Raw genomic sequence first — 7,821 nt, 5'->3', positions numbered from 1 at the left:
CCTTGGCTGACTCATGGCTCCAGCATGGGCTCCTCTCCAGAGGTCACCCACCGGCCGCTCCCCTTCCACTGCTCCCTTCTGCCAGCCGGCCACGGCTCCCTGCCCAGATTAAGCCCGATAAACCCCGGGCGGGCTGCCACGCGGCCGGGCAGACAGGCTGGACTCCGGTGGAGCTCGGCGGGGACCTGCCGAGGGACTCGGAGCTGGTTGCGGCCGCTCTCCTTGCCCAGGGCAGCGACGGCCTCTCGCTGTGCACTGCCACCAGGCTCTGCACTGCCCGCCGGCCTCCCTGGGCACCTGTGTGTGTCTGTGTGCGGGTCACAGCGTGTTGCACCCGCGTCTATATGTATATTTGCAGATGCTTGTGTACACGTATATATGTGTGTGTGTACGTGTGCGTACGTGTGTGCACAGCCGCGCCCGTCCCACTCGCCCCTGTTCCCTCACAGCGCCCCACCCGGCGCGAGCGCACGCGCAGCCGCGAGCCCCGCCCCGCCCCGCGCGCCCGCCTGCCCGGCGCCCCCCGCCCGCGGCCCCGCGCTGCCCTCTTCCAACATGGCGGCCCCCGCCTCGCGCGCGCGGGCGCGCAGGCGCCGCCGCTGCCCCGCTCTTCCGCCGGGCGCCGCCGCCAGTGCACACGGCCGGAAGGCGCGGCCCGGCAGCTCTCTATGGTTGCCCGCGGTGGGTAGCGCGCCGCCGCCGCCGCCTCGCCTCGCCCCCGCCCGCGCTGCACGCCGGGACACGGCCGGTCCTCCCTCCTTTTCTCCCTCCCTCCTTGCCGCGCGCCCCGAGCCTGCGCCGCGCCGACATCCGCGTTGTCCCAAGATGGAGGCGCGGGGCTCGCGCTGAGCGCGGCCCGGCCGACACAGGAGCAGGAGCAGCAGACGCGCCCGCCCGGCCCGGCCCGCCCGCCTCGCCTTCCCCGCCCCGCCAGGCCGCGGCTCCGGCGGCAGCAGCAGCAGCGGCGGCGCCTCCTTCTCGCCCGCGGCCCGGCCCCGAGTGCGGCGCGGCCCCCGCATGAGCCCGGGCGGCAGCGGCGGCGGGAGCGGCCGGGAGCAGCAGCCGAGGCGCCCAGGTCGGTGTGAGCGCTGCGCAGGGCCGGCAGCGGGGATGGCGCCCGGCTCACGCCGGCCCTGAAGGGGAGGGAGGCGGCCGTGCCAGCTCCCCCGCGCCGGGGAGGGGAAGGCGGCAGCCCCGGGCTCCTGTCGCTCCGCGCCGTCAGACACCTGGGCGCGGGGCCGCCCCGGGAAGGCCGGCCGGGCGGCTCCGAGCTTCTCCCGCCCCCCGGGAGAGCGGGCTCGCTAGGCGACCTTGGGTGAACCCAGCCTGCCCCTGCCTCAGTTTCCCGGTTCGGTGACTACCCCTCGGGGCTGCTGTGGGCATGGGACGGCGCGGGGCTGTCGGCGCGGGCGGCTGCCGGAATGGGAGGTGCTGCGAGGGTCTCTTAAATAATGGCCAGGCCTGCCTGACCAAGTGGGTCTGAGCACTTTGCTCGTGTTACCTTCGGTCCAGGCTGAAGAGTTGGATCTGAACCTGTGAGCAGGCTGCCTTGTTGATGCATGTGATCTGTCGCTCCTGGCTGCAGGACTTTCTGGGCTTGAGTTTTTAAACATATCTACAGTATTTCTGTTAAGGGATTGTTACACTTCACTGCTGATTTGTAAATCTGATGTCTAAGGTGATGTGTTGTGGTCATTCTTAAGCAGTTACTACTGTTTAAGAAACGAAACATGTTTCACAATTCTCCTTTAAGTGACAAGAACCTGTAATTTATAGACTTGTAGTTATTCCTTTTCTTTTTTCTGCAGTTAATGGAAATACTTGTTTCTGTTTCCTTCTGTGTAATGTGTTGGTCTAATTCTGGGGCTAAATGTGTGTCTTACACATCACTTCAGGGATGGTCCCTCTGTATGGAAACTTACCTGCTTCAGTAAGAGTCTGCAAACCTGAAGCCCTGTGAGAAATCAGCTTCACAGAGTGGTTTTATCATGCTTCTTGCATGTCTACAGAAAGTTTCTCAGTGGAAAATTGTACCCGATTTTAGCTTTGATTTCTTAACAAAGAACGACCTGCATGATTGTATTGTCAATTTATCTTCTTTCTCTTTTTCTTCTTTTTTTTTTTTGACTAGCTGACTGGTTTGAAAGGGAGAGGTCTAAAAGATAAGATTAAGTTCCTAATTCATGCAAATAGCATCCAGTTAGAGAGATTACCTGCTAAGGAAGAAGCCACACTCTGACTTGTTCTGTGTTGTTAGACACTTACGATGGGGGGAGAGGGAAGTGTTGGAGATAGAGAGAGTTGTACTACTTGATAAGAATGAAAATTGTTGGAAAATGGGCTTAACAGTTCTCACAAATTGCTTGGTTTAGATGTTGGCTCTGAATAGCTGTGGCCTTTCATTGTGGAAACAGTTGAAGGTACTTTTGAGAAATTTGAAAATGTGGCAAAACTCAGTTTAATTGAGTGTATTGAATTGAAAGTAGGAAATGTGTATTGCTAAACTGATATGGATGTGCAGAGAAAACTATCACACATGTTTGTCTTTTAGAACAGATGCAGGTTGTAGTGCAGTATTATTCTGTCAACTCAGTACAGAAAAGTAGTGGAAGAAAACCTAGTCCCCTAGTTACATTTACAGAGCTGATACTTTTAATTTAAATTATTTCTGTACAATGTTATAGATGCTTCATCTCTCTTTTATAAATAACTTCCATTCCACTCTAAATGTTTGCTATTCAATATAGCATCTTTCCTGCTGGAATTAAGAAGTTCATTTTTTTATCGGAGGGGTTTGCTCTTTCTCCTCATTGGAGTGTCCTGAGCATCTCCCAAGAATATAGAAACAAAAGCAACAAACTAGCTAGCAAAATTAGTATTTGAATTTGTTTGGGTTTATTTCAGGGTATAGTTCTGTGACTTGGTAAAAAAAGTCAGGCTTGAACAGCAGTGTGTTTTAAAGCCTAAATTTCTCAGTCCAAGTCCTCCTCAGAGCTCTAAAGTTGTGTGGATTTGATCCTTTTTTTAAAATAACAAGCAAGACTTCTGGTCTTTTCCTTTTTTAAAAATTGCTGCTGCTGTTTAAAAACATGGGAACGATGATTCTTTTGTGAATGGAATTGGAAACTGTGTGTATATTTTGAATACATCTAGGGATGTTCTCAGCCTGTTAGAGCACCTGGAAATAGTCCCCAGTCATTTTAATCAACTTGAGAAAATAAACCTGATTCTTTTTCATATCATTTAACTTCTCTTTTGAAAATATAAAATGTTATGTGTACCACCAGGACCCAGCATGCACAGTATAAAATCATGCTTGTTTCACTATGATTATCTCCTTTGTTGACATATTCTTCCCCAGTTCTCAGAATTCACAGGTTCTGCTTAACCAGAGTTGAGTTTTAAGTTATAAACATGTTTAATTGTGAACATGTATAAACATATAACATTTTCTATAAACAGTGATTAGCATAGTTCATGACATGACACTTACCATGGAAATAATTCATTTTTTATGTGTTTGTAAATTAGCACCATCCTAATTTTTGCTGTGCAGGAAAGATTCCCCCCCCCCCCCCCCCCCGCCCTGTTACTTTAGTTTTCGTTTACTTAGTGAATGTCCAGAGAGAATTAATCTTCTTTTAAATGCAGGAAATGTCTTTCTCCCTCCCCACATCAGTCTACCCATACACCTGAAGATGAAGGCCACTAATTTTTAAAAATAGAACATGCAATTGAGGGAAAAAGGAATATAATTCATTAAGTATGTAGGCATAGATCCTATTTCCAGCATCAATCTTCCTTTCTGGCAGTGTAGGCCAAGTCTTCACTCTAATTAATGAATTTATATTGATTTTTAAACAAAGGAGGTGTGTTTTACAATTTTTCTGAAGTATGCAGTGTATTTAAGGTAGCTGTGAATTTTTTAGAGAAGCAGTGTTAAAAGTTTTTCTGTCACTAATCAAATTATGACCTGTACCTGGAAGGAGGGGAGTAATACATTTACTATCAGGGTCTGTAATGAAAAAAATCTAGAGTATGTTGTTTACTTTCTAAAAAAAAAAAAATAAATCCTCCCTCCCAGAAGTTCTATAAGCTGGTTCCCAGAGACAACAGCAGTGAGGAAATCTCATGTTTGAAGTGAATTTTGTCACTTTAAATACTTTGACCTTAACATTTATTGCTTTAACTTCTTGTATTAGTAGGCAGTGCCTGATGGCCTCATAAAGCTGTGTTGCCTGTGAATTAAAGTTTGGAAAAAAGCTGGTTCATGGGAATAGTAATGTGTGTAACATATCTGGTTGGTTAGCAGAAAGTCAGCAAATACAGTCTAAAGGTAACATTTTGCAACGAAGCAACACTTCAGTAACTACAGCAGCTGGTGACACATTTCTTCAGGAAAATAACCTCATAGGAAGAATATGAAAAATAATGTTGAGATTCAGGATTCAGGTTTGGCAATGTAACATCTGACTAAATAGCACTTTAAATTGCTATTTTTGAATAGCTGCACCTTCCTGTGGTTAGGAGGGATAGAGTTTATTGACAAAATAACTTGCTGGGTGCAAAATTACATTATAAATTAAATATTATCATAGTTCTGTCTAACAAATACTCTCATGAATGAATCTCTTAAAGGAAGCATTAACTACTTCTTACTTACTTTAATAGGTTGAGCCTGCTTCCCTGTATTATGCAAACTGCTGAATGGAGGAAGGGGGTGGAAGTCAGTCTTTACCGATACTCTTTCCATTACCGTCCTGCATGGTTCTTTACCCATGTTTTACAGTGGTGAAGAATTAGGAGAAGCTGCAGTTGTTCTGCTGAGTGGAACTAAATGGGTGGCTTCCTTCTGGACCCTCACTTCACTATCTTAGGTAAGAGGGGTGATCTGCTTCTTCTGAAGCTACTTGCATTTCCTTAGAACAGAAGTATATATTGTTTTTCTTAGAGAAACTTCTAGTTAGCAAAGCAGAGCTTAGAATGCTTTTTTTTTTGATCTGGTGGTTGAGAAGGGCATTCACAGTATGTAGCTGTACCAGTACTTTTCATTGATAAGCATTGCTGTTTGCATCCATTCAAATAACTTTAAAAACATGCTCTGTGTACTAACATAACTTGCTTCTGAGAATCACGTTTATCTTCTGTAGTAGGACAGAAGTGGCACTGTCACTCAGAGGTGCATTACAATGGTGGTGGATATAGGACAACTTAAACTGATGTGCCACTTGACTGCTTGATATGCAGCTTTTTGGTTCTGGTCACATGATCAATCATGATTTTTTTTAATGTGGCATGGAAGCAATAAGGTTGGCCAAGCTTTAAGTCATATTGTTATTTGCATTTTTTTAGGCAGATGTGGCTTAGTGCTAATTAAGTATCCTGAAGGTGAATGTTGACGTACATCTGACTTCATTAAATAATTTTCATTCCTTTTAGACAAGCATTACAGAGCCTTATTTCCTTTTGTGTTGTCATGTAGTCTTTTGAGTGAATGTAGACTTTAGACTTAGTAGACTGCTGAACTCTGTTCTCTGCAGTGATAGCTGTTGGGGAGAGACTGAAGGAGAAGAACTGGAAGTCCAGGAACTTCAGTTTTGTGTTGTTGGATTTGCGCTTCTGGTGCTGTGTATTATTATGCAAATAACCTGTCTACATCTCCTCCATTGTGGTCTTGTTTCCTCTCTCAGCTGTATGGTCCTACACTACTCCATAGCTTCAGTTCTTTTGGGAACCTTTTTTTTTTTTTGTCCCTGTTGCCGGGCAATAATCATAAGAACTCTGGTAGATGTATTTGCAATACTTTTTCAAGCTGTACTTGGTGCTCTCCTCCTACTCTGTGCATACTTAAAATTTGTGCTTCTGTATCTTAGAGGAGAATGAGAGAATTTTATACAGATGACACTGCTCTATGTCTGTACAGGAACAAATGTATACATTGAATCTGGAAGTCCTGTGACACTAGCTGTGAAAATATTGGTTGCATTTGTCAGAATACTTCTGAGTTTGTCTAATGGCACCACATAATGAAGAATTATTCTTTAGTAGAATATAAGGTATCTTGGATTTCTGCTGTGGATATGGAGTGGAAGTGCTACTTGCAAATAGGAAAATCATCAGTTACTGTCTCACGTTGTTTAGATGAATTTTTCCTCTGGTTTTTATGTATGGAAGCACAGTTTTATTGACACAGTTGTGTATCATTAACACAGTAATCCTACTGTACAGAAAGCTACATAATTAGTAGAATTGTTTGTTAAAAGAACAGTCCTTTTTCACAAAACTTGTAGGCTGCCCTATATCACTAATTTTTTTTTAAATACAAAAGAGTGTGCTCACATTGTTAGTGCTTGGAGCTTTAGTGGTAAAACTGGTCCAGGATCACCCCATTACAGTTCCCTGATAAAGAATTTGGCCCCTGACACCAAATGATTTCTCACTGGTTTGCCATCTTCTAAAATAAAATTGAATGTACTATTAAGGTAACCAGATTGAGGTTTCCTATGTGGGAACCCTGATCTATATTGGAGATCAGCCTAAATCAGCTGCATTGGATTTGTTTGTTCTTAATAGAGTTTTAATCCATGAAATTATATATTAAATCTTCACAGTGCTGAAAATGTGTGCCAAATTACTAACTTTTTTGGAAAGTAATTAGTGGATTTCATAGAATCACGGAATGGTTTGGGTTGGTAGGGAACCTTAAAGAAAAAAATCTAACTACAGGCTTCATCCATGGGCAGGGACACCTTTCCCTAGACCAGGTTGCTGAGAGCCCCATCCAGCTTGGTTTTGAACACCTTCAGTGATGGCGAATCCACAACCCCTGTCTTTCTTTAGTTATGTGCATACGTGCCTGTTTCTCTCACCTTTTCCCTCGAGGCTGGTTGTGCTTTTAGGTGTTTGTTGAAAATCTTTCAAGTATGTTTTAGTACCTTGTTAATTATGACTTCTCTGAAAATAAATAAATTTATAGAAAAGCATACTGAAGTCTAGCAGTTTTATGCACCCAGAACAAAGATTTGGTTCTGTCTTGATTCCTGAGTGTTTGGTTTTTTTCTTATTATAAATGCCAGTTCTTAAAGAAAGGAAAAAACAAGGACAAAATAAGGGGTGGGAAGGAGAAAGGAAATTGATATTTGTAATGAACTGGATGAATGGAATTATAAAACTCTATTTCATCACTACAGGGGAAAGAATAGGGAACACTATGTGTATGAACTTCACGCTTTTGTAGCTTATCTAACATAATAATTATTTTCTGTTGTGCTTTTCTGTGAGAGGTGTGATTTAGTTTTATGTGGTTTAGTTTTAGGTAGTCCTGCGAGGAGTGGGGAGCTTGGTATGATGATCCTTGTAGGTCCCTTCTGACTAGACATATTCTATGACACTGTGTTTCCTTTAGTTGCAGATTTGTGACTATTCAAATAGGCACTTTTGAATGTGTTGTCTTGAAGTTGTACGGAGCTTCACATTAGCATGAAGCATAGTACAGGAACTGAATTGTAATGTTTTGCATTATAGGTACAAGAACTGTAGAAGTCCATTTTAGAATTTGAAAGAACAAGATTCTGCAGCTCTGGAAAGATATGGTATGTTTATGTTTCCACTTACATTGTTTGTATGCTAATAATTATAACAGCAAATAATTATACTTTCCTGCACTGAGATTTAAAAAAAGGTTGCAAATTAATTCAGGAAGAAGCACACATTAAATTTTCCCTTTTTAGCTATGATATCTATTACTTAGTCATAACTGACTTACTTGATTTTCTTGGGGAAAATAAATACTGATGATATAACATTGGTGAATTCCCTTTT

The 7,821-nt window shown here is 43.8% G+C and overlaps 1 protein-coding gene across 6 annotated transcripts in view; it reads left to right on the top strand.

Annotated features, from left to right (window-relative positions):
* The first annotated feature begins 635 nt into the window (after positions 1-635).
* The window catches only part of UBE3A (ubiquitin protein ligase E3A), a 50,475-nt gene continuing 43,289 nt past the window's right edge, over positions 636-7,821 (top strand). For 3 of the 6 annotated variants that reach the window (XM_064408143.1, XM_064408145.1, XM_064408140.1), the window contains exons 1-3: positions 636-1,075; positions 4,790-4,877; positions 7,525-7,592. The gene's annotated coding sequence lies outside the window, so the exon portion shown is untranslated. Of the gene's footprint in view, positions 1,076-4,671; positions 4,878-7,524; positions 7,593-7,821 lie in introns of all 6 variants that reach the window. The other 3 variants (XM_064408144.1, XM_064408142.1, XM_064408141.1) reach the window with 2 other exon arrangements.

This window comes from Passer domesticus, chromosome 2 (genome assembly GCF_036417665.1).
Source record: "Passer domesticus isolate bPasDom1 chromosome 2, bPasDom1.hap1, whole genome shotgun sequence".
Classification (NCBI taxonomy): domain Eukaryota; kingdom Metazoa; phylum Chordata; class Aves; order Passeriformes; family Passeridae; genus Passer; species Passer domesticus.
Note: the sequence above shows the minus strand (reverse complement) of the source record. Positions and strands in the feature narration are given on the sequence as shown.